At 43.0% G+C, this 27,086-nt stretch overlaps 1 protein-coding gene across 2 annotated transcripts in view; it reads right to left on the reverse strand.

Annotated features, from left to right (window-relative positions):
* Positions 1 to 12,219: 12,219 nt before the first annotated feature.
* The window catches only part of IRS1 (insulin receptor substrate 1), a 66,057-nt gene continuing 51,190 nt past the window's right edge, over positions 12,220 to 27,086 (reverse strand). For both annotated transcript variants that reach the window (XR_014788896.1, XM_084842028.1), the window contains one exon: positions 12,220 to 13,540. The gene's annotated coding sequence lies outside the window, so the exon portion shown is untranslated. The remainder of the gene's footprint in view (positions 13,541 to 27,086) is intronic.

Here is a 27,086-nt window from a genome sequence, read left to right on the forward strand (position 1 = left end):
GCTGCCTTTAATCAGGCGAGCCGCCGCGTTCTGTACCAGCTGCAGCTTCCGAACCGTCTTCAAGGGTAACCCCACGTAGAGCGCATTACAGTAGTCTAAACGAGAGGAGACCAGGGCATGTACTACCTTTGGGAGCAGATGGTCGGGAAGGAAGGGGTGCAGCCGCCGTATCAGATGGAGTTGATACAGCGCTGTCCGGCTCACAGCTGACACCTGAGCCTCCATGGACAGCTGGGAGTCCAAAATGACCCCCAGGCTGCGGACCTGGTCTTTCAAGGGTAGCCGTACCCCATTCAACACCAGGTCAACATCCCCCAGCCTCCTCTTGTCTCCCACCAAAAGTACCTCGGTCTTGTCAGGGTTCAGCTTCAGCTTATTCCTCCCCATCCAGCCACTCACCGTCTCCAGACATTTGGACAGGGATTCTACGGCCAACCTTGATGAAGATTTGAATGAGAGGTAGAGCTGCGTGTCATCCGCATATTGATGACACTGCACCCCAAACCTCCTGATGATAGCCCCCAGTGGCTTCACATAGATGTTAAATAGCATCGGGGAGAGGATGGAACCCTGTGGCACCCCACAAGTAAGTGGCCACGGGTCCGAAACCTCCTCTCCCAGTGCTATCCTCTGGTACTTGCCGGAGAGAAAGGACCGGAACCACCGCAATACAGTGTCTCCAATGCCCAACCCCTCCAGGAGGTCCAGGAGGATACCGTGGTCAACGGTATCAAAAGCCACTGAGAGGTCGAGGAGAACAAGGAAGGAGCATTTACCCCTATCCAGAGCCCTCCTCATATCATCCACCAAGGCGACCAAGGCCGTTTCTGTCCCATGCCCAGGCCTGAAGCCCGACTGAAATGGGTCTAGATAATCAGTTTCTTCCAAGTGTGCCTTCAACTGCACCGCCACCACCCGCTCAATCACCTTGCCCCAAAATGGCAGATTTGAGACTGGGCGAAAGTTGTTCAGAACTTGAGGATCCAAGGAGGGCTTCTTTAAGAGCGGTCTTATCACTGCCTCCTTGAGGGCTGATGGCATCACTCCCTCCTCAAGGGAGGCGTTCACCACCGCCTTGATCCCCTCACCCAGTCTCTCTCTGCAGCTCATAATGAGCCAAGATGGGCAAGGATCAAGTAAGCAGGTGGTCGGCCTTACAGATGAAAGCACCTTGTCCACTTCATCAGGAGGAAGAAGCTGGAACCGATCCCACAAAACCGGTTTGCCACCAGCCGCCTCTTGCTCACTAACTGTATCCACACAGTGTGCAGAGTAACACACCTAATCTGATCAATTTTATCTGCAAAGTGCCTTGCCAAAGCCTCACAGGAGGCCTTAGAATGCTCCAGTGGTTCCGGAGCCACAGGACCAACCAGGCTCCAGACCACTTGGAACAGCCTCCTGGGACAGCACTCTGCAGACGCGATGGAGGCAGCATAATATTCCTTTTTTGCTGCCTTCACCGCCACGTGATAGGCTGAAAATACAGCTCTAGCCCGTGTCTGATCGTCTTTGGAGCGAGACTTCCACCACCGGCGCTCTAGCCGTCTCACCTCCTGTTTCAGAGCTCGTAACCGTGGATTGAACCATGGTGCAGTCCGAGCCCTGTTCAGGGGGAGAGGGCATTTTGGAGCCACCCGATCTAATGCCCCAGTGATTGCGGCATTCCAGCCACCCACCAGGGTCTCGACCGAGTGGCCGTTGGCATGCCCCAGAGAATCCCCAAGCGCGTTCAGGAATCCATTTGGATCCATAAGACGCCTGGGGCGGACCATTTTAATGGGTCCTCCACCCCTGTGGAGGGGTTGTGGAACCGAGAAGTCCAACATCACCAGATAGTGATCTGACCATGACAAGGGGGTGGTGGATATACCCCCAACTTCCAGATCACTCCCCGCTTCTCCAGAAACAAACACAAGGTCTAGTGCATGACCGGCTACATGGGTAGGCCCAGTTAGAATATGGTGCAGCTCCCAGGAGGCCATGGTCTCCATGAAGTCCCGAGGTGCTCCTGTGAGGATGGCCTCCGAATGTATGTTGAAGTCCCCCAACACCAGTAAGTTAGGGGACTGTACACGCACATCAGAGACCACCTCAAATATAAAACTTTCACTGGCAGATACTACCCACAGGAATGATCAATGGCAACTTCAAAGACTTTTTACAAAGGCATTATTTTAACATCTGTATCATCCCCACTTCTTAGTATGAAACCTATCACTGGGTAAGCAGGATCTAACACAGAGTTGAATTGTGCAATGTTATACAAATGACTACTCCGAAGTAAGTTCCATTGAATCCAACGGGGCTTATGCCAAAGAAAGTGAGTACAGGATAGCAGCCAAAGTGTGTTGGGGGCAGGGGAGGCTCTTATTTCTAATTTTCTAGAGCTTTAGAAAACCAAAACAAGTCTTACTGGAAGTACAATTACATAATACTTATATCTAGGTATTACCTATGAGTAAAGCCTTTCAAGATCAAAGTGCTTTCCCCCAAAGGCAGAAGTAGTGTATTATAGCTAGCAATTTCCAGATCTCTCCCTGTATATGGGAAGGGCATGTGACTAGCAGGTTAATATAGAATCAGTATGCATTCTACAAATGTGCAGGAGGCAGGATCACAGGTATGCACCACCAGGCACATGCAACACTAACACAACTACTTTCCACACACCGAGTGGAAAGTGATACGAGATGTTTTTGTTTTTTTAAATGAGGCCAAGAATTGGTGTTTGGTGGCAACTTGGCAACTTTGGTGCCAAGTGCTGGTAAACAGCAATACATGCACAATAGGAATTTCTCTAGACATCATATTGTATGGTTGCTCTAGCCAATGCTCCCTAAGAAGCATGGAGTGCTTCTATTCAGGATACCTGAATCCATATCCCCTCCCCACCTACTTTTCTGCTTTTTCTCCCAACAGTAGGTCAGCTTTGCATACCCAGTGAACAGGTTCCATCATTGGGCTGTTTAGGGAGGTACCCCAGCCCTGAGGGGGTTTTGTCTCTTAAAGATGTTTTTGTACTTCTGCAAACCATGAGGTTTAAATCTTCTGATATATCCCTGTTGTGGATAGGTAGATGCTGTTTTGACAACCAGCCCTCAGAATACTGAGATTGTGTGTGTGTGTGTGTGTGTGTGTGTGTGAGAGAGAGAGAGAGAGAGAGATTATTTGTCAACACAGCAAACTCACTCTAAACTATATTAGGGATAAAAACTTCCAGAGCTATGTTAGGATTTCTTATGGCCTATGCATTTGTAGACTAGAGTCCATTTCATGAGAAGAATAGACTGGGCCCACGGACACCAATGCACCCCCAGATACATTTTTGGGACCTCCCAAGGTGCCCCACCCCTCCTATCTTTTGTTTAATAAACACATTTTCTTACCAGCAGCTAGGATTGCTAGGAAATAGGTTTCTGTTGGTGCTGAAAACTGTGGGTTCAAAGGAGTGGTTTTAGAGTGTTGTGGCTCTGACGCTACCTCTGCCTTGCACTCAGTCTTTGGGTTACTTGTCCTTTGCCATACCTCCCATACCAAAAGGTTGCCTATTCCTGGGATAGATGTATAACTATGGAGACGTATGTTCTAATTTATGACCATATTCAGTAGCAGGACATGATCATCAAAGGATTCATCACATAACTTCAGTATGGTTCATGGAATTTTTACCAAACCGAACTAATAAAAGGCTGTGAGAAGAAGGCAGAATATCTTCGCTAGCTGCAATGTTTTAATTAAACATTAAACATGGCTGTTGCTGAAGCAGGTATAGTATAACATGGGGAATCTACATTCCAATCAACTCTGAATGAGGTGCAATATTAAGAAGAATTTCCAGCAGCAACATTGACCATGGGGATGCTGTATGTGTTTTGAGTACATTTTCAAGTATCAAGGCCAACCTTATGATTCAATTGGGTTACACCACAAAGAAAGACAAACTTACTTTATTATACTGCATGCAAAAATATATTCTTTGCTATCCTTGGAAATTCCCCCCCCCCCAATCCTAATCTGATGGTGGTTACAGTTTGAAGAGGGAAATCCCACATACCTGAATGAGACATGGCTTGGCTTGCCAATTTCCTGGCTCCTGGAGTGCTGCCTGCTAGGTAAGGGGAAGACATATTTATGGGTGAAAGGCGTAAATGTCTTTTTATAATCAAGCTGTCATAGACTGTGTGTATACAAAATTTCATTTATCTCTCTGTTGAGTAAAAACCTAAGGAGACCCCTGCTGGATCAGACCAAAAGATCCATCTAGTCCAGCTTTGTGCTTCTCACAGTAGCCAACCAGATACCTCTAGGAAGCTTGGAAGCAAGGCATGAAGGAAATAAACACACACACACATCGTATCCAATGACATGCTGTCTCTGAACATGGGCATTCCAAGAGCCAGGGCCAGCCCTTCCATTAGGCATAGTGAGGCAACTGCCTCAGGCGACAGATGTTGGAGGGCAGCAGCAATGGCCCTCAGCTGTTCCACCTGAACCCCCTTGGTGTTCCCCACTGTTGGAGGACAAAGTTGTGTGTGCCACATGGCCTGTCTTGCATCGTCTAAACTGGCCTGCTGCGTTCGGGTGTGGTGGAGGATGCTATCCCCTCACCAGTGTTGCAGTAAGATTCTATTGGCAGTCCAGTCAGCTTCTGTAGGTGGAATGGGGAGGGGGCACCATTTTGCCATTTGCCAGGCAGCAACATTTCTTGGGCCAGCCCTGCTAAGTGTCATCGATAGACCTATCCTACATGAAATTATTTAATCCCCTTCTAAAGCCACCTAAGCTAGTAGCCATCATTACACCCTGTGGTAGCGAATTCCACACTATTGTGATTGTTGGCTCAACAGCTCCCAATACCTTGTAAATGAATGAGTTGTAATAAACAGGAATATTCCACTGATGACATGGAATTGAACAAGTTTATTCTCCTGCGGCTTTCAGAGATTGGGTTGTATCCAAAGGTGTGCTTTTGCCACTGAAATAGATGCTGCTGATGGATCAAATTTCCCCTGCCCCCTGCTCCAGAGGCTAGGACACACTCCAGAGAAGATTTGGGGTGTGTGCAGGTGCCTGGGGCGGGGGGAGAAGGAGAGGAAGGGTAACTTCCACTGCACGGGTGGACGTTTGCTTTCATAGTGCTGGATTTAGACCATTATATTTCTCTCACCAGAGAGCACTGTGGGCTGTGTTACAGTTCTTCTAGCAGAATTGTATAGTTTTCATCCAATTATCACCTTTTGTGGTAAAGAGATGCCTGTCAATCAGCAGTTAACATATAAGGAAGAGAAATTAAGACCCACCCTACACCCACATTCTATAGGAGAACAAGTGGCAAAAGAGCTAGGGAGTGCAGTATGGATGCCACATTTTGATAGTGTAAATGTGACAGCTGAAAGCATTGTTTCGTGCCTCCTATTTTATTTTACACTAATTGAGGGAATAAGCCACTTTTGCATTGTTTTACTTTTGATTTATTGTAGATGTAACCATATCCTTCCAAATGAACATCTGGGAGTTGTTTGGATGGAGAATGGATGAGATCACACTGGACTGATGAATTATGCAAACACTTAAATCAGTGATACACAACCCTAAACACATTTTGGTACGAATTAACAAACGGAAATGACTTGGAAAAACACTTAGGTTAACTTCTGATCATCTAATCACAGATATTAGCTTTGGCTGGAAATTAAAACTAGACAGACTAAATAATCTGGAAGCATTTACATTTTCTGCAAAGTGTTTCATGTATTCCTTAAATCAAATTTCTGAATGTCCAACATACAACTCTAGAAATTCATGTCCATTTGGTTTATATTATTCAAATGCAACAGGTGCGGTTCAGTATATGCATAAAATACATCATTTAAGAAATCAGAACTGGGGGGGACGATGACACCAGACTTCTTAACAGACCAGTGTTCTGATACTGATCCAAAGCAAAAATACTTTAATACTGCTCCACCAAAGCAACACAACAACAAAAATTTAATAAGGTATGAATGCCAGATTCGTTATCAAAGTAAATAATTTAAATAACATTACCTTAAAATTGAAAACTTTGTATATTAAGAGACAGTACAAGAAAAATTGGAAGTATTTCCATTGGAAATAATATTCGGTTGCAATCCTATACACACTTACATGAGAGTAAATCCCACTGAAGATAATGGGGCTTATTTTCAAATAAACATGTACAGGACTGTGCTGTTAGGCTGCAATCCTATACACACTTGAGTGCAATGTTAAAATGCAATCAGATGAATGTTTACTTGGAAGGAAGTCCTGCGTTCAATGAGGCTTACTCCCAGGTAATTATGCACAGATTGCAGCCTAAAGGCGCAATCCTATGCATGTTTAGACAGAAAAAAGGCCTAAAACTGTCAGCATGCCCCAACCAGCATGGCTGGCTGGGGTATGCTAGGAGTTGTAGGCCTTTTTTCTGTCTAAACATGCATAGGACATTTATTTATTTATTTATTTATTCATTCATTCAATCATTTCATTTCTATCCTGCCTTTTTTCCTCTTGTAAGGAACCCAAGGTGGCTTATATAATCCTCCTCCCCCTCTCTGTTTTATCCTCACAACAACAACCCTGTGAGGTAGGTTGGACTGAGAGTCTGTGACTGGCCCAGAGTCACCCAGTGAGCTTCCATGGCTGAGTGGGGACTAGAACCTGGATCTCCCAGCTCCCAATCCCAACACTCTCACCGCTACACCACACTGGCTGCCTAAGATGCACTCTAAGTCCTAGCCATAGTAATCCACATAGGCACTGGCAGAACAGTAATTCTTCTTCAAAAAACAAACGAACACCCTTTCCCATAAATAATCTTTGAATGTTGGTCAGAACTGCTCTATCTGAACTATCATGACCCAAAGAATTGCACAGAAAAACTAAATGATCACGATGACATCATCATTAACCAACATCTGGACAGTCCGACCCCATAGATGTTTACTTGGAATAAGGCTGTGTCAACCCACCACACCTGCTTGGATTGATCTGATCTCAGAAGCTAAGCAGGGTCAGTCCTGGTTAGTACTTGGATGGGAGACCTCCTGGGAATCAAACTTCCTGCACTGAGCAGGGGGTCGGACTCAATGGCCTTGTAGGCCCCTTCCAACCTTATGATTCTATGAGTCTGAAGACATGCAGCAGAATGAAGTGATAGAATGGACTGCACCTAATCAGATGGCAGGTGGGGAATCCCCTTTAAAAAATCCAGACAACACTACAGCTGGAAAAGAGATTGGCTAGAGCAGGGATAGGCAACCTGGTGCCTTCCAGTTATTTTGGACTACAGTTTTCATAAGCCAGCACAGCCAATGGTCAAGGATTCTGGGAGTTGTATTCCAAAACATCTGGAAGGAACCAGACTGCCTACCCCTGGGCTACAGCCTTTCTCCTTGATGTGCTGATTTTCTGTTTCTAGGCTTCTTTTTTAAAAAAGGGTGAACATTCAAGTGATACCCCCAGTTGTAGTCTGATGTGATAGAGTCCATTTGGTCACCTCTGCATTCTACCACCTCATTCTGCTGCATGTGTAGAACAGATCCATTTCTCATTAAGTTCAATGGGATTTACTTCCACATAAAGGATTGTAGTGTGACAGTAGCCATAATGAAAAATGTTGCGCTTTGCTATAAGCAAAGGAGGTTCTTGGAATTAGATTTTTAGATTTCTAAAGCCTTGATCTACAACTCCTCAAAAAATTTGGAGTGCTCTTCTGCACTTTGGATATTTAAAGTGCTAGATCTTTTAACATAAATGTCAAGGGCACTTCCAGTTACAGTACTCCATATTGGGAGCAGGCTGCTGCCAAACAGAAGTACAAAGTAGTATTTTGTAAAAACAAAGCCCGCTTCATGCAAAACATACCTATCATGAGCACATGCAGCTTTACAATGTCACCAAACTAATTTTCAGATTCTTGGTGAATCGGTGAATTTCCTGAAAAAGACAAATATACTAGCCTTTTGACAAGGCCATTATGTGTAGGTGTAGTTTCATGACTTAAAAGACATAATATCAGAAATGACTATATCCTTAATTTATAATTGGTAAAGATATCCATAGTCATTATATTCTTGAGGTCTGTAATCATCCATAAACAAATAGCTGATTACAGGCAAACACAGATGTCCAACTGTCATTGATCATCAACTGTAGTGCATGTCACATCCTTAAGGTATGAATGCCAGATTCGTTATCGAAGTAAATAATTTAAATAACATTACCTTAAAATTGAAAACTTTGTATATTAAGAGACAGTACAAGAAAAACTGGAAGTATCTCCATCGGAAATAATATTTGGTTGCAATCCTATACACACTTACATGAGAGTAAATCCCACTGAAGATAATGGAACTTATTTTCAAATAAATCCCACTGAAGATAATGGGACTACTGAGCTAACTTTGGGATGGGATGGCCTTCCATGGTAAAGGCTGTTCTTAAAATGTACCAAGATGAGGGTTGTGGATAGTGCTTTTCTCGAGTGGATTCTGTGTTACCTTCATACCTACTGTGACGGACAGAGTGGAGTCCGCTCCTTCCTGGGTCAACCAATCACAGCCCCTGGAATGTTGTGAAGGTGTAGGGGAAAAAAGGTGTTTGGGGGCTTGGGACAGTTCAGGGAAGGCTGGGTGAGAGAGGGGGAAAGGAGGGAGTTTTGGAGCAAGAGGGAGAGAGAGATGTAGTTCAGGGGAAGGTTAAGAACTGGTACAAATGTAACCAAATTAGCTGGGAATGTGTGGCAGTCTGTTCCTGTTGTGATAAAGAGAAGCCTGTAAATAAAACCTATTTCTTTGTTCCTGTTAACCCTTTGCCTGAGCCTAATCTGTCAGGGAACTTACTGGGTCCCAGCCATGCACCATCATAGACACAAAGATACACCCACTTGTCCATTTAAATAAGCACCTTATTCCCGTTAAGGAAAGCCCTGGGAGGGGTTAACAAGAAGGGTTAAAGTGCATGACAGGAGTCTTAGGGTACTGAGAGGTGACCCGGGAGAAGGCTCAGTCACACCTACCTGCAGGAAAAAGAGTGTGTTTGTGTGGTTCCTGGACTATACAGGTAGGTGTACGTTATGAATAATGCAGCAGTCTGCAGAAGCCCATTGTTCAATGGCTTTCTGTAAATGCTCCAGGGATGTTTCGAAAGGGTTCAAATGGTGGAAAAGAAGTGATAAAATGATTTAAGGCCTGTTAACATGTGAAATGTAATAGTGGATCTTTTCCAGGTATTTTCCCACAACACGGTACTTTCCCTCATAAAACTAGCATACGGTAGGCAGGTGTGAGTGTGTTTGTGCCCAAACATTTGGAATAAAAGTTGCTATTGCTAAGAGGAAAGTTGTAAATCATGATAATGTCAGTGGGTTGCTGTTTTTCATTCTATGGTGATATTATGGCTAAAGTACTATTTCTTTAGGAATTAGACGTCTATCCTTTTCTTGTAGCAGTCAATATAGTGATGTAATGGCAGGGGCAATCCAGCAAAAGGTATTCAATCAGCTAGACAGTGGAGAGTTATTGGGATTGCATTTGCGTCCACCTGGAACAAATGTGGTTATATAATAGGGCTTGGGTGTTGATACTTGATCATGCAAATGTACAGAGTGATAGATGATGGTTTCAAGTGTTCTTGAGCACACTCCGGGAGAGAGCAGAGGACAGGAAGGCCTGGTGTGCTATGGTCCATGCACCGAAGAGTCAGACACGACTTAACAACAAGGGAGGGGCAATCCTCCAGAAAAGCCTCAGAGGGAGCAATCCTATGGATGCTAGACAGTGGCTAGATGGCCATAGAATATGTTGTTTTCTGGGAACCAACCTTGGAGCCCGCGCTCCGAGGTCAGTTCCTGGTGAACCAACCTCCCCCCACTTCGGCGCTGCCTTGGAGGCAGCACGGAACAGCCTCATCCTCTGTGCTCACAAGAGGAGCATGGAGCAGCCAGAAAGGGGCGTGGCTGGGGGCGTTCCAGGGCGGGTGGAAATGCCTGTATGACACATCCTGTGTGTTGTACAGCAGCCTCCCTCCCCGCTCCATGCTCCCGCGTCTACACAGCCACAATTGGCTGTCTAGCCAAAAAAGCAGGGCAGGAGAAACGTGGAGGGAACGATCCTCTCCATGCTTCTCCTGCCCTGCTTTGAATAGGATTGCACCCTAAGAGTTTGTAATTCCCTTGATAAAGACCTGGGTTGAAATGCGTTGGGAATTCAATTGGTGCAGCTGTTCCTTTTTTGATTTTGGTTTCAAGTCTTACAGCTTGAAACCTGTTTTTTCTGATCCCTATTGGTACTGAGGTTTGGAGGCAACTGTAGGTATCTGAGATTTTCTCCTGAAAAGTAGACTTTGTCAATTACATTACTGTGGTCTCCAGTAACCTTCTTCTCCTGAAATATGATACATCCACAGTCACATAGGAATGCCAGTTTGTCCAACTATATATCTCTTCACTTTCCAGATACACTAGTGAATGTTGGCAATCACATTTAGGTGACTACCAGCATCCACTGATATTTTTGCATATTCACAAAAATATACATTATATAAAATGTTGAGGTTATGTGTGTGTATATATATAATTGGTTATATATATTATTGTGTGTGATTATGTATCTTTTCTCTCCACTTCATGTATGCCCATATGAGAGCTTCCCATGCTTCAAATTCAACACATTAGGGATAAACTAAAACAGTATGAGATAGTTCCTGAAAAAAACAGGTACCAGGATATGCAGAGTTCTACATTTCGCTGGATGTGCCTGATCTCGTCTGATCTCAGAAGCTAAGCAGGGTCAGCCCTGGTTAGTACTTGGATGGAAGACCACCTGGGAATCAGGCTTCCTGCACCGAGCAGGGGGTTGGACTCGATGGTCTTGTAGATCCCTTCCAACCCTATGATTCTATTCTACCTGAACTTTACTACCCACACTAACCTCATAGATTCCCCTGATCTCCTGCATAGCACTAGTGAAGAATCCCTGCAGAAATGTACACTTAATGTGAATCATCACATCTATGTCTCAAAAAACAAACCAATGATGGCATGTGCAATCCTATGCATGTCTACTCAGAAGTAGGTTCCACTGGTTTCAATGAGTCTTACTTCCATGTGTTTAGGATTTCAACCTTAAACTTGAACAGAAAAAACTGTCAAATTATGCTTAAAGTAAGCATGTTTTGCTACCTTGCTGCAGCAAACCTAGATCTGAATTTATAATCCAAATTGTAAAAAGGTAGATATGGTTCATGGGCTTGGTGTCCCTTTTTATGCATGTGAATGGTAACTTTCTTTAAAAAATGGTTTTAATTCATCTATATTCTGTATTTGTGTCTTATGTGTCTGAGCAATTGTTTTATGACCTTCTACTGGTTTAAACCAAGTCTTGGCAAACATTTCAGGGTTGGAGGCCACACTGGCCCAAATGGAAGCCTTAGGGGGGTGCATGAACAGGTGGAGCTGCTGGTAGATGGGGCCAAGACACTCCCCACCATAGCAATCCCAATTTAGATTGCTATTTCCCTGCTGGTAATAGCAAGGAATGAACAAGCCTCATTAGGACTGCTAGGAGGGTGATGTTAAAACATCCCCCCCCCCCCAGCAACCCTGATCAGGATCACTTGGGGGAGGGAGGCTTTAACATTGCCCTCTAGCGATTCTGATGAAGATTGCTTTTTTCCTGCTGCTAATAACAGCAGCAAAACAGTTATCTGTTCCCTAATATCCAGCTGATGGCTGCCCACATGTAGAGTACTATCTATGTATAGTATATCTATACATCTATCATATTGCCCCCCAGCCTGATCTTGTGATTCCCACTGAAGCTCCAACAGTACTTACCTACTGGCTGACACTATTTGTTAAACATATGAGGAATGGGAAACAGCAGGATAATTCTTCATGGTACACACCAAAAGGAATAAAGTTCCTATTTTGGCATGAAAGGCCACCTAAAATCATAGAATAGTAGGGTTGGAAGGAGCCTACAAGACCATCGAGTCCAACACCTAGATAGGACGGGATGATGATGTAGAACACAGAATCCCTGTTCTAAAAGTATGTTTAAATGGAACAGACAAGATGTAAAAGTGCATCAGCAGAAGAACTATTGCACAGCGTACATATGGTGGCGCAATTTTACCCTTTTAAAAGTAATGGGAAGATCCTCTTAATATTGAAGTCACTGTGAAATTCTCAATGGAAAGGAAAAAGGATTTAATATTATCAGACTGTGAAATAACATGGATTCATGGTATCAGTGAGATCCTACAGGGATGATGTATTCTTTCTACTGAAATATCATTACTCAAGTTACATTTGAAATATTAATTCTAAAATAACAATGTCAAGGTTGACCTGCCCCCATCACTGAGAATGCAAGGATACCTCCAAAACTACTATGTGTAAAGAGATAAGAGAGAGAGAGAGAGAGGAAGAGAGAGAGAAGTAATTGAAGTAGGAGAAATAAAGATAAAACAGGATCTAGTTTATTATGTATAGAAAGAGATTTCCAGAATTTACAAACACCCACATATTTCATTCCAGGGATATTTTGATTTGAAGAGTCTGCCCATATTTTGACTGCTTTCTTTTTCTTCTTCAATATATATATACAATGGAAGACTTAGATTTATTTTTCTGATGTTTTCTAAGTTCCTGTGCAACCAACAATTTAAAATTCACTCTTGTAAATACCATGCACAGTTAAGTTTGCCTTTTCATTAATACACCCTACTGTTTTACAGGAAGAGTACAAAATATTTTCTTTTTGAAAGAACTCAGCTCAATTGCAGGGTTATCTTACAAATTATGTTATCAGTAAATATGACTGTACAATCCAGATCCACGGGCCATCGATCCATATTATATTATATTCTGAATTACAATCTTAAAAAGAATAGTACCCTACTCTATTCTTAAATCGCCTTATTTTAAGCAGTTTCCCCCACCCCACCCCACTCTGTTTACAACAGAATATAGTATACCTCAGTTCCACATCAAAAAAAAGATGTGCTGTAGGAAAAGTTACAATTAAAAAAGTACATGTATAAATCAAAAACCTATGTTAAATATTTAATACTCTTCAACCAACATTAACAGTTTGTATGTAATAATTTACACTGATGATTTGTCGTACAGGTTTTTCAGCAGCAAATTAAAATTTCATGTCTTACGTAAATAAGCTAGTAGTATACCCACTCTCACCATATTACAGTGGTGGGCACGTGAGTTCGCTGTAGCCAGCTAAGTCTTTATGGTAGAGGAGGAAGTAATCATAGACTCGTTGTCCAGGTGTCACAGTGCTTTTGCTTGGCACAAAAAAAAAGAAAAAAAGAAAAAGAATGTGCAGTTCAGTCAACTAACTCCTGAGGTTTGTGTAAAGTAAACAAATTGAACTGGATGCATCGTACCCATCTACTAGGGAAGAAGATGTGGGGTCCTAGTTGTGATATACAAAACAGAGTCTGGATACCCATGAGTTCAAAGAAGGATTTTTCTGAGGTTGTATAGGTCATCGTCCTGAGAATAGAAGAAAAAAAATTACTTATAGGTGTGTGTGTGTGTGTGTGTGTGTGTGTTATAAACATACGATTGCAATTCCTGTAAAAATGGAAGACATGGAGTGAGAAGTATTTTGGGGGGGGGGACTAAACAGATAAAATATAAGCAAATGCTATCAGCAAACATTACCACAATAGTCATACAAAATCTTCTGCAGCCTACCTGGCTAGACATCTGCAATAATTATTGTACTGAATAAGGAGGAATCTACAAGTTCCATGTATTCTTTTCCCTGAGGGCTCTGTTTGATCAGGTAAAGCAGCCATGGGTAGCGTCAGAGTGAGCAGAAGACTGGCAGTGGAAATGGGCTATTTAACATATCAACAGCTGGGGAGAGGCAATTAAGAGCAGACAAATCACTGAGAGTTAAGGGCTTGTCTTCTCCCCATGACTTACACCAGTTCTCCATTCAGCCTGAAGTTGCTGGTAGCTGCTTTACCTGGTTTTTTAAAATAAGCCCTCAGGGAAAAGCAAAACAGAACTATACATAACTCCTGAATATTGTGAGTAGCCATTACAACTGGCTGGACACTTTATCATCTCTCAGTTCTCTTGTTACCTTATTACACAGTTCAAGCAATGTTGGACAGGGAATGGGAGAATATTTTGCTTCGTGACAGTCAAGGACAAGCATTATGGATGAATATTGTAAAGTTCTTAGCCCCTTCAGGGCTGTTGCTTTGTGGGGGCAAACAGGGTGGCCAGAGTACTGGCCAGGCCAAAATACTGTGCTTCAAAGGGTCCTTCCCTAAAGAGAGGCATTCTGGGTGAGGTGGCTATGAAGATTGCCTGTGCTGCCACTGTGCTTTCTGGTGTGCAAACTGCATTTACTGATTTGCCTTTAACAGTTTTATTATTCTCAACTTGCTTAAACCAAGGCTCTGATGTATAAAAAGGTCTGTATTTTTCACATTATAGATTGTTTGCTCCTGAAGATAGCGAAGTAGTATATTATCCCCCTTTGCTAAAATGCTGAGACTTCCCCTCAGAGACACAGAAAGACTGAAAAGATTGCCTGTGCTACATACGTTAATTGCCCAAGAAAATGAATTTATTTTGTGCAGTCCTTCATGTGAACGGGAAGCCTATCTTTGCAAATGTGTGGTGTACTGTGAAAACTCCCTGGAGAATTCACTCACAGACCTTTTATATACTTTCAACTTTCTCCTGAACTCCAATTGCCAATCTATAGGAACATTCCAACTAGAATAGCTATATGAAACTTACATACAGTCCCAGCATTAAACCCTGTTGGGCCTAAAATTAGACAGGACTGCCATACTTTATTTAAAAGCTAGTAACAAAGAAAGAAATTGCTTCATTTAAACTGTGAAGGGGTGAGGTGTACATGGTTTACTTTTCGTTTCATATTTGGCTCTCTTCCAGTATAGCTGAATGAACAGCTTAGTCCAGGAACAAACTGTACCCAGCAAAATGATCACATGCTCTAACCTGTGACAGATATACAATCAAAGAAGTGGAGAAGGAAATAGACAGTTCTGCTACATATGTCAGTGCTTGTTGCCCTGAGATACTTGGAACAGATGAAAGCAGAAATGTCCCACTTTAGTTAATGCATCTCTCCTCTACCTCCACTACCCAAACGTGAGGGACAGTTGAGAGGAAAGGCAACTCCCCTCTAGGGTAGATAAAAATCAATTATTTTCCTTATTTAGTTTCTTAATTTTTAGGGGGGGGGGACAGTTACATTACATTTCCCTTATCAATAACCTGGTTTAAACAGATAACCAAATGTAATACAAAGGTCTACACTAATCATCTCTTAAAATTGAATCCATGACTCTCTATGTTGTTTGAGGTAAGGCCAGTTTTCTATTTTATTTTTTTTTAAGGGGGAGGAGTAAACTAGGCGCAGAAGGATGTGACTTTTGAGGTTAACCGTCATACATAGTCATGTGTTATTTCTTTATTATATTTATATGCTGCCATATAACAAAAAAATTCAGGGCAGCTCACACAGCAAGACAAGCTAAAAACAATGAATACAATAAACATTTAAAAGGCCTTGGAAAATAAATTCACCTCTGTCAACCAGAATGTTCTGAAAATCCCCAAGATACTAGTGCTGGCTTAGTGTCTGCGTGAGCATGCACAGGACTAGAATGCAAGTCTGATGTTCTGAAAATGCCCAAGAATAGTAAATGACCAGGTTTTATTTCCAGGTATAAATAAATACACATAGGACTGCAAATATAAACAACATATTACTGTGATCCTATGGGTTAGGCTTGTCGCATCTGTCCTTAAAATTTACAGCACTAGCTTTCGGGACTTAACAATATTGCCCAGGCCTCTACAAACACTCCTTTCACCTTGGGAGATAAGTTGTCAGTTCTGCAGCATTAAAAAATCGATACAATTTAGAAATTAGGGAGACATTCTTACAATGATTGAAGATTTCAACAGACAGAACTAGGCAAAGGCTAGAGTAGGTCTTATCTTTATAATTGGAGACGAACCCTAAAAATACAGGGGACAGTACATAGAGATCGTTCTTTATCAACCACAAGCATGAAAACACCAGTTAATAGTGGTAGCACAGGTCACACATTTCTATTCTCTCAAGTTCTTCAGCAGTAAGGTCTTGAAATATTTTCAGACATAATCCGTTTGGAAAAGGGGGTTGGATTGGATGAACCCTGCTTTAGGCCTGCCTGCACTGCTGCATGTTGGAATGTGGGTTTGGGGGGGCTTCTTGCAAGAGGCAGGCAGGGCTGGGTTGCTATTTATAGACTTAGGAGAAAGCCCTGGTTTGTGCAGAATGAGATCACGTAATACAGCCTTCCCCAACCTGGTGCCCTCCAGTTGTTTTGGACTACAACACCCAGCATTCCTGACCACTGGTCATGCTGGTTGGGGCTGATGGGAGTTAAAATAAAAAACTCTGGGGGGCACTAGATTGCAGAAGCTTGATGTAATACATGCACAGTTTTCTAGTGAAAGTTGGTTGTATGACAAAATGGCTAAGCAATTGCTGGAATGGTATCTGGGGCTTGCATTTCAGAGGTTATTACTCCAGTTCTACTTAATCTGCAATTGCTTCCAGTGTGTTTTTGTGCTCAATTTAAGGTGTTGGTTATTACCTACAAAGCCCTAAAATGGTATGCAGATGTGAAGAACTCGCTCTTCTCCCATGAACTTGGCCATGAGTGGCCAGTGCAGTTCTCCAGAGAGCCAGCACCAAATGCCTCACTATAAGGGCCTTTCCTCAGATTGAGAGACACTGGCAGGGAGATGGTCCTGAAGATCGCCTGTGCTGCCACAGCACAGGCAATCTCCAGGGCCACTTAAGAACATAAGAAAAGCAATGCTGGATGAGACCCAGGGTCCATCTAGTCCAGCATTCTGTTCATACAGTAGCCAACCAGCTGTAGACTGGGAACCCACAAGCAGGGCATGAACGCAATAGCGCCCTCCCACCCATGTTCCCCAGCAACTGGTGTACACAGGCTCACTGCCCCTGGTACTAGAGGTAGCACATAGCCATAAGGACTAGTAGCCACCAATAGCCTTCTCCTCCATCAATTTGTCCAACCCCCTTTTAAAGCCATCCAAATTGGTGGCCATCACTACATCTTGTGGTAGCGAATTCCATAGTTTAACTATGTGCTGTGTGAAGAAGTACTTTCTTTTATCTGTCTTGAATCTCCCCACAATGACTCGCTCTGAGGAAGGACCCCTCACAGGGAGGCACTGAGGGAGAGGCCTGCAGTGCATCGCTGCTGCCACCTCCAGGGGAATGGGGGGGGGGGCAGCAGCTGTTGCCATCATCATCAATGGTGGAGAAGGGCCAAGGAAGAGGAAGGGGCAAGTGATGGTGCCCGCCATCACCACTGTTGTCAGGGTGGGGAAGGGAGGAGGGGCAGATGCCCCTGTCACCATCATCAGGGTGGGAAGGGAGGAGGAGGAGGGGAGTGATTGGCAGCAGCAGCTGTCCCCATCATCATCATGGCTGGGGCTGAGAAGAAAACAGCAGGTGGGCAAGCAGCGGGAGGTCTTGTGCCAGCCCTGGTAGTAGTAGCAAGATTCCATCATACACTATGGGTAGGGTTTTAGTGACACAGAAGGTTTTGTCATTGGCTCAAATATGATGTGATCTACTCATGGATACCACTCAAAAACAGCAAGGCATTTTTCTACTGGCAATATAATCACAAGATTTCTGCATGGGAAACTAGAATTTATCACAAACAAAATCACCATGATCACCTGTTTGCATGCTTCTGTAGGATCAAATGTGGACCAAAGATAATACTAATTGCTTAAGGATATTATCTGATACAATTTAGAGTAGGCTCTGAAAATGCAACAACTTAAAAATAGCATGAGATGAAACCCTATTGTGTATTGTGCGCCTCTTCCTACCTCCAAAATACTTTTTCAGTAAGTGACAAAACCTGAAAAGGGAAATAATATGTGCAAGCATACAATTTACAAGTATAGTTTTAAGATGACACAGACAACCATACACTCAGATATCCTGTCATATAATATTCATATACGGTTGACATTTTCAATAACATGACAGAACTAATACAGCACTACTCACTTCTTTTTGGAGAGTTAAAAATCACAGAGTTTATGCAACCAGAGAACAAAAATCAGATATGCTGAATGCTAAATAAGGAAAATTCCTCTTCTGGCAGGATTTTAATTTGAGATTGTCAAAACTGCTAGCCAGCAATATCCTATAATTTAAGCGGCACATCTGATTCACAGGCACAATAAAGCATTGAAACATCAGAACAATTTTATCTTATGAACATGTGATATATTAACATGTAGTGTATGTTAAGAAACTAATGTAGAACATTGAGATGACTAAAAGTGCTCCCTCTTTTAAAAAATCCAATTTATTTCATTGGCAGTATATGTTAGTATAAAAATGAATCATATAAAAAGTTAAGTTCATTTGGAGGGTGGCTTTCACAGTTTTAAAGTCAGTGTTTGGATACCCCTATTGTTTCTTATCAACAAAGATCAATGTTTCCTTAACAACGCATAAAACTACGCAGAGGACAAGAGTTTTAAAAGAAGGTTCTCTGACTTCAGTGTGTTGTGGTAAGGGTCGTTAACATTAATGACATCATTGCTGGCAGCTTGAAAATAGGGAAAACCTGTGTTTAATCCATTTCCTACTCACCACAGGCTTCAAGCTGGATTCCCCAATAATATGGCTTTGTGGCTGACTTTATGGAAGTCACTGGTAATGCAAGAAAAATGTACTTGAACAAAACAAAACAAACCACCCAACATGCATCTTATACTATAAGGTACCTTTGACAAGTGGTCTCTGCTCAACATCTGCTGCAAAATACATGGAGATAACACTAATGCATGATTCAGCTCGTAACCCATTTTCTTTTTAAGGCTGTTCAACAAGGGGACACAGGCATTTATGTCATGGCTCACGCTACTAGTAAAGCATACTAATATTTCAAATAACCATATAATTAATATAGAAAAAGTTTGTTTGTATTCATCTATAAAGCTAAAAGGGCTTAAGCCTTCAGGCAATGAAACAACAATTTATCCGAAATCTATGGAATCCTCTTTTTTCATAAGGACTGAAAATGTGTTGACATTTTATTCATCCATTTCTTCTTATGGTAGTGGGAGGCGACGACATCAGGAGAGGGGAAGGCGATTGAGACATCTGCATGCTCTATCCCCTTCCAACCTCAGTGATTTTGGTGTCTTGCCTGCAGTCCCCTCTAGCCTGAAGGTGCTGCTGATGAATGCCAGGTCAGCTACTCAGAAAGGTAACACCATTTCTGAGCTTATAGCTGAAGGACATGCTGACCTGGCTTGTGTTACCAAAACCTGGTTGGATGAACAGGGAGGAGTTAGTCTCCCCCAAATGTGTCCACCAGGATTTCCTGTGCAGCACCAAGCTTGACTAGAGGGGCGGGGGGGGGGGTACCCTTGGTCTATAGGGATTCTATCCCCCTGGTCAGATTCCCTATCCAACAGTCATCCAGTTTTGAGTGTCTGTACCTGGTGCTGGGCACCTGAGACAGGATAGGGATTCTGTTGGTGTACCGCCCACCCCACTGCCCAACAGTCTCCCTGCCTGAGCTGACTGAGGTGGTCTCGAGCATGATGTTGAGGACCCCAAAGCTTATGGTCTTGGGAGACTTTAATATTCATGCTGAGACTACTTTGTCAGGCGCAGCTCAGGACTTCATGGCCACCATGTCAACCATGAGCCTGTCTCAAATAATATCTTGCCCAACACATGTGGCAGGACACACTTTGGACCTGGTTTTCTGTGCTGGATTGGGAGAAAATGATCTGCAGGTGGGGGAGCCAGTGGTGACTCCTTTGGCACGGACAGATCATATATCAGTTTAGACCTTCAGGCCACCTGTAACCTCCACAGGGGTGGGGAACCAAATTTGATGGTCGGCCCCCAGAGACTGATGAATCCAGATGGTTTTTTGAGGTCTCTTGGGGATTTTCCTGCAGGCTTAGGCAGCTGTCCTGCTGAGGTCCTGGTCACTGCTTGGAATGAGGAGATGACCCGGTCTATTGATATGATAACTCCCAAACGTCCTCAACCTAATCGTAGAACTGTGTCAGCTCCTTGGTATTCTGAGGAACTGAGGGCGATGAAATGACTGTGTCGACGATTAGAGCACAAATGGCAGAAGACTCGGAATGAATACGATCGAACACAGGTAAGAATCCACTTGCGATCTTATTCTGTGGTGGTGATGGCGGCGAAGAAATCCTACTTCTCCGCCACCATTGCATCTGCTCAGCGTTGTCCAGCGGAGTTCTTTCATGTGGTTAAAGGCCTTTTAGGCGTAGGTCTTGACACACAATAACTTGAACCCTCAAAGACCCACCGTGAACCATTTGCCAGACACTTTGCAGATAAAATCACTCACATTTATGCTGATTTGGATGCTTTGACAGAGTCTGATATGGATGAGGCTGGTACACCATTTAGTCATGTTATGGATACCTTTCAGCTTGTGCAACTTGAGGATGTGGACAAACTGCTTGGAGGACTGAGGCCTACTACTTGTTCTTTAGATCCTTGCCCATCCTGGCTTGTGAAATCTGCCAGAGCTGGGCTGGATATCTGGACCTTGGAGGTGGTAAATGTCTCCTTGCAGGACAGCAAGGTCTCCACAGCTTTGAAAAAAGCTGTGGTGAGGCCCTTGCTGAAGAAAACAAATTTAGATCCCACGGTACCAGATAATTACTGCCCTGTGTCAAATTTGCCGTTTGAGGGCAAGGTGCTGGGCCGTGTGATGGCCTCACAACATCTACATGAAATCGCTGGGGGAAGTCATCAGGAGGTTTGGGATGAAATGTCATCAGTATGCAGATGATACTCAGCTCTACCTCTCATTTCCATCTGCACATCCCAGGGAGGCTGTGGAACTCTTGAACCAGTGTCTGGAGGCTGTTTTGGGATGGATGAGGTGAACAAGCTCAAACTTAATCCAGTCAAGACGGAGGTACTGTGGGCTGGAAAACCAACTACTTTGGATGGAGGTTTACAACTGGTCCTAGATGGGGTTGCACTCCCCCTGAAAGACCAAGTGTGCAGTTTGGGAGACCTCCTGGACTCTGAGCTAACTGGGGAAGCCCAGGTGGCCGTGTTATCCAGGAGTGCTTTTTACCGTCTTAGGCTGGTACACCAACTGCAGCCCTATCTGGTGAGGACAGACCTTGCCTCACTTATCCACCCACTAGTCACGTCCAGGCTGGACTACTGTAATGCGCTATATGTGGGGCTGCCTTTGAAGACGGTTCTGAAACTCCAGCTTGCGCAGAATGTGGCTGCCCGGGTATTGGTGGGGGCAAGCCGATTTGATCATATAACGCCTATACTGCGTCAGCTGCACTGGTTACCAGTGCGTTTCCAAGCCCAATTCAAACTGCTGGTTTTAACCTTTAAAGCCTTAAACAGTTTGGGACCAAGTTACTTGAAGGACCTTCTACACCCATATCAGCCTGCCTGCAGTTTAAGATCAGAAAGAGAGGCCCTTCTCATTTGCCCATCTGTGAGAGCAGTCAGGTGGGTGAACACATGTAATAGGGCCTTCTCTGCAGTGGCCCCACATCTTTGGAACAAGCTGCCATTGGAGGTCCGCCATGCTCCCTCATTGCAGTCTTTTAAGAAGGCTTTGAAAACATATTATTTTACCTTGGCCTTCTACTGATATGACTGCTCATGTTGCTGCTGTTAGTATCATAATTGGTTTTATTGTTGGTTTTAATTGTTTATTGTTGGCTCTTATTGTTTTTATTTTTTTCACATTTTTATCACATTTTAATTATTTTTATGTATTTTATTGTTGTAAGCCGCCTTGGGAGGGCTTCTGCTCTGAAAGGCGACCAAGAAATATTTTAAATAAATAAATAAATAACCTAAGAATGTGTTTGTTAATTACCATTAAACCTAACACTTTTCAAAACTATGAAAATACAAAAAGGGTCTTTCAAATTAACAGGTGAGCAGCAGCTACTTTATTTTTCTTCTTTACCTGCTGAAGCTCATTCCCATGGGCAATGCAATAGCTATCCAAGCTCAGCAAGTATAAGTGCATAAGTGAAGACCAAGGAAGCCCTTGTGCGGCCAATTATTCTGACCTAGGTCTCAAGTTTCCTTTAAGCCTCACGTCAAATCTACAGCACCTGCCAGTCACAAGAAGCCTGCTCTTTACCATGGGATCCCCTCAGCAAGGTCCCCTACCATGGTCCTTCTGAGTAGTTGCCTAGCTCTTATACACCCTGTATAGCCCTAGCTGCATGACAGCCTGGTGGGAGATGCACAGCACTACTCATTACTGGCGCAAGGGGTCACCTGCACAGGTACCTCCATGGAAAGACAGGGATGATATGCGCCTGCAGCTTCCAGGCAATGGAGTTGGGTGCCAGCAGCACTGCGTATCCAGCCTCTGCAGGCATTTTAGCATTTGAAAGCTTTTACAATCTGCCCCTTGTGTTTCCTGGCCATGAGCCTGATCACAGCAAACAGATCCTCCAAGAAAATAGCTGCTACTACTTCAGCTGTGCTTAATTACAGCAGGTATTGAAAGTCACATTCTATGAGTACCTTTTGGACAGGTCAGGAAGATTTCTCCTAAATATATCTATACCATAGGAAGCCTCCACAAATCCACTCATCAGTGACAAATGCTTATGGTCCTCTGGTGAGGACCCTCCTCAAGAGACACCATTCCCTCTCTGAAGTTGGGGATGGGGATGGTGAATTTTAAATGTTGTGCAGAGCTTTAGAAGAAGCAGAAGCAGTGGGAGAAATTCACAGTATTTATGCCTAGCCTGAAGTTCAGAGAGACCCTGTGTGGGGACAGCCACCAGTCTTTTACAGAAGGTGTGTGGGGGGGAGGGTTGCCTCAGTTGCCCAGAGAGGCAAGCAGCACAATCCAATTGTCGGTGAGGGCGAGGGAATGTTGAAATGAAACCAGAAAAAACCCTTCACTGACTGCAGTTAAAGTTTAATTATCTTTCAAAAATGTTATGCTCAAGATTACTAATAAAAATTTAAGTATTTGCAAAGCAGCTATTTAAATCCCTATTTACGTCTTGCAGAATCGTCTCCTAATGAGATAGCTGTACTTCTTTTACACAAATAAGAACTGAGAAAAACAGGCATTTAATTTTCAAAGCGTTCACCTTTGCCATTTTCCTCCCATCTTCCTGGCAGTTTATTTATTCTTCATGTAGTGAAAAGGAAGTATTTCTTGTTTTATTGGGTGAAACAAGAAATAACAGCACTATCTAAATAATAGAGGATATCCATATAAAACCAGCCAGGGAACATGAGGCACTCCTATTCTTGCTGTAAAGAGGATAGGAAAGATTAGAGCAATGCCATCGATACAACTGGGAGGCCAGGGACAGAGACACCATGAAAGAAGCATAAGAACATAAGAAAAGCTGTGCTGGATCAGACTAAAGGCCTATCTAGTTCAGCATTCTGTTGATACAGTGACTGCCTGATGCTCACAACAGGATATGAACGCAAGAGCACCCTCCTATGCATGTTCCCCAGCAACTGGTATTGAGGGGCAGACTTTCCCTGATACTGGACTTACAGCCAAGGCCCAGTTCACATGATCACCGTAGTTTAAAGACGCCATGGTGGCTTGTTTAAGCCACAGAGCATACCAGGTGCCATCTGCCTAATCACCCTCCCAGGTGTAGCTTGTTGTGTCATCCAAACCTGGACGGCATGGCATGTTGGAGGGGGAACCAACCCTCAAATAACCCATGGGCTGTTGTAGGATTATTTGAGGGTTGTTTCCCCCTTCAACAAGCCATGCCGCCCAGGTTCAGGCGACACAAGCCGTGCCTGGGTGGCTGATAAGGCAAATCGTGCCCGGCATGCCCTGCGGCTTAAACAAGCCACCATGTTCATGCAAACTGGGTCAATATGACTAGTGGCCATTGACAGCCTTATCCTCCATGAAGCAGGATGGGAAAAGCATTGCAATACAGACCCATACCCTTCCCTAGATGTGGGATGGTCCACAACAATGGACTAACATTAAGGGCAAAAGCATCGGCACACAGGGTATGTTCTTTAGGAGCACACTTGGGAGAGGGAGGCAGAAAGGAAAAGATAAAGAGAGTGAAGGCAGCCAAACACTTGAAGGCTGCAGGCTTAGCTGCTTCCTATTACACAAGGCAGGGAAGCCTACTAATCCATTACACTAGGAGCAACTGAATATCAACTTTAAAGAAAAACCATGTACACACATGTAACCAACATCACAATGGAGGTCAGCACAGATTAGAGCCTTTTTGACAGCAGTGGCCACAAGCTGAGAAATGAAAGGCTATCCACCTAATGTGGTGTACTTATTATAGAGATAGAATAGGAGCTGGGAAGACTGAGTTCAAATCCAGATACAGCCACCAAGCTCACTGGGTGACCTTAGGCCAGTTAATCTCTCTCTCTCTCTCTCTCTCTCTCTCTCTCTCTCTAACCTACCTCACAGGGTTGTTGTGAGAATTGGGGAGGGCATGTATACAGCCCTGAGCTCCTTGGAGTACAGGTGGGATTAAAATGTAATAATTAACAATAACAAGTAACCCATGATTCACCCACTTCAGAAAGTCAGAAACAGTAATTATAAGTAACCAAATCAAACTGAGACAATCCATGACCCATTCAACCTTCCCCTTCTCTTTCTATCCCAAGTGAAACTGTTACTTGCCCTCTGTATTCCTCACCCTTTAAAAGCAATCCAGTGACTGTGTTCCTCTGCAGACATAAGCTCAAAGATCTTGTGACCCTGAAGCTTTTCCTCAGACTCACTGAGAGATGAGCCCATATTATGGTGTGCTGATGGGTGATATGCTTAATTATGTCTAACTATAGTGAAATTTCTCAGCTTAATTCAGAAAGAGGTGGCCTATTCCTATTGTTTCTACAACTGTATTTGTATAAGGACAAAGAGAACAAAATAAAACCTTTAAGAAATATCTTGAGTGAGGCTCTGAGGGGAAAATAGCAGGTGGGTACAGGCAGGTGTATTAGGAGATATTGGGAAGTTTCTGAATGCACACTGAAGTAAGAGTACAGACAGGGGACCAACATGGCAAGAAAAACTTTGGAATGATAATCCATCTGCTACTGGGATGCAAAGGACAACGGGAGTCAACATTTAAGATGCTTTTAAACAACCCACTGCTAGTTACAAAAACAAAAAGTAAGCAAAGACCGGTTTACAGAGAGGATGAGCAGTTCCTTTCTTGCTCATGCAAGAAGCTCTTATGTACAAGCATATAGTCCTCTTGATTTAACTATCAAGATATTTTGAACTCTAGTGCGATTAACATCAAAAGCGGCATGGAATTACTTAATCAGTTCACACAGCATGAGTTGAACTAACTGCTGCACGTTTACCTCTGTAACTGTACACTTCACTATCTGCCTCTGGATTAGCCGTTCAAAACCAGTAGTGACATCAATTTTACATTTTGAAGTAAACTTAACAGAAAGATGAAAACACTTTAATTAAAGAAGGACTGCAGACCAAGTCCCATTTTTCTCAAATACAAAAAGAGGAAGTTAACAGGGTTTGAATCAGATAGACAAAGAAAGAAACATACTGCAGGGCCTGAGGTAATGATTTGGATACAACCCTGGATAAAATTGAAACCATTTGATTTTTGGTTCTTTATACTTCTATTCATGGAAATTCAGTATGTTAAAATGATATGCATGTTAAATCATTTAGTAGCACATGCAACAACAAAAATGATATTAATGGGGTGCCTCACTTTAGACAGATATTAACATTAAAGTTTTTGATGAAAAACTAGTGAGCTGCTGGATTAACAATCTGATATCAGTTTAAAAACACACATTTAATACAGTGTCAGTATTGTTTGCCTTGCATTATTTCACTAGAAACAAATTATCCTGATATGATGTCTCAAAGTCCATATATGGGGGTGACATGAATAAAGTTAGCAATTCCCTGAGATTTTAAAATTATGGTTTGATACAATTCAGTGTGTAAAAGGAATAAAGGATATGCCCTTAATTGTAACTAAAGCTACACTGCCACGGCAGGTACATTAATATTTCAAAGTCACACTTCAAGTACATAAAATCAATTCTACATTTAAATTTACAGATTTAACTTATAATTTGATACATTATAAAACCAGTCACCAGACATTTCAAAGAATTACAGAGCTGATGCATCTGTATCCATCAATTAAAAATCTGCAGTGCTCCCCTGCGTTCCCATGTGCTTTGAACTCCTGCACATATATTAGCAGATGCCACCCATTGCATTTCAGTCTTATAGCAAAGAGAAAGGGAAATGCAGCCCACTTGAAGTTTCTATGACCCTGAGCATGTAAATTTCCCATCAATTCACATATCAAAATGCCGGGCTGTCATAATGCCTGCATGGCCTGGTACAAGGCCTCTTGTAGAAATGCAACAAAATGACCAACATTACATTGTTGATATGGCAGCTTAGGATGTCTGACACTATCTAAACATTGAGACTTGTTTATATCAAGCACTGCCTGAACCACCAACACTATGCTGATTCCATATGATTGAGAAGCAAAGTGAAAATCCACAAATACAGCCATCGTCACTGCCACCTGCCCTGCCCTTGTTTGACTTATGAGGGGAAACCCTATCTATCACCTGTACTTATAGGAAAATATTAAATAAAAACAATCAATTTATAGTAGTAACATTTGCAGTTTGTACTGATAAAAACATCTTAGGATAAAGGCCAATGCAAAATGGAGAAAAGAGAAAAACTGAGAAAATCGTTTAAACAATTGCAGATTGTTTTGTGAAGAAGTATCTGCTTACAAGTTGAATGCATGATCTTGGATTGTGCCCAATATAGATGTAAGCTTCTGTCTGTCCTAAAGCAAACATCAACCTTGCCCATCTTGGCTCATTATGAGCTGCAGAGAGAGACTGGGTGAGGGGATCAAGGCGGTGGTGAACACCTCC

The sequence above is a fragment of the Heloderma suspectum genome, chromosome 3, assembly GCF_057233095.1.
Source record: "Heloderma suspectum isolate Gila_16-S chromosome 3, 16-S_ref, whole genome shotgun sequence".
NCBI classification, from domain to species: domain Eukaryota; kingdom Metazoa; phylum Chordata; class Lepidosauria; order Squamata; family Helodermatidae; genus Heloderma; species Heloderma suspectum.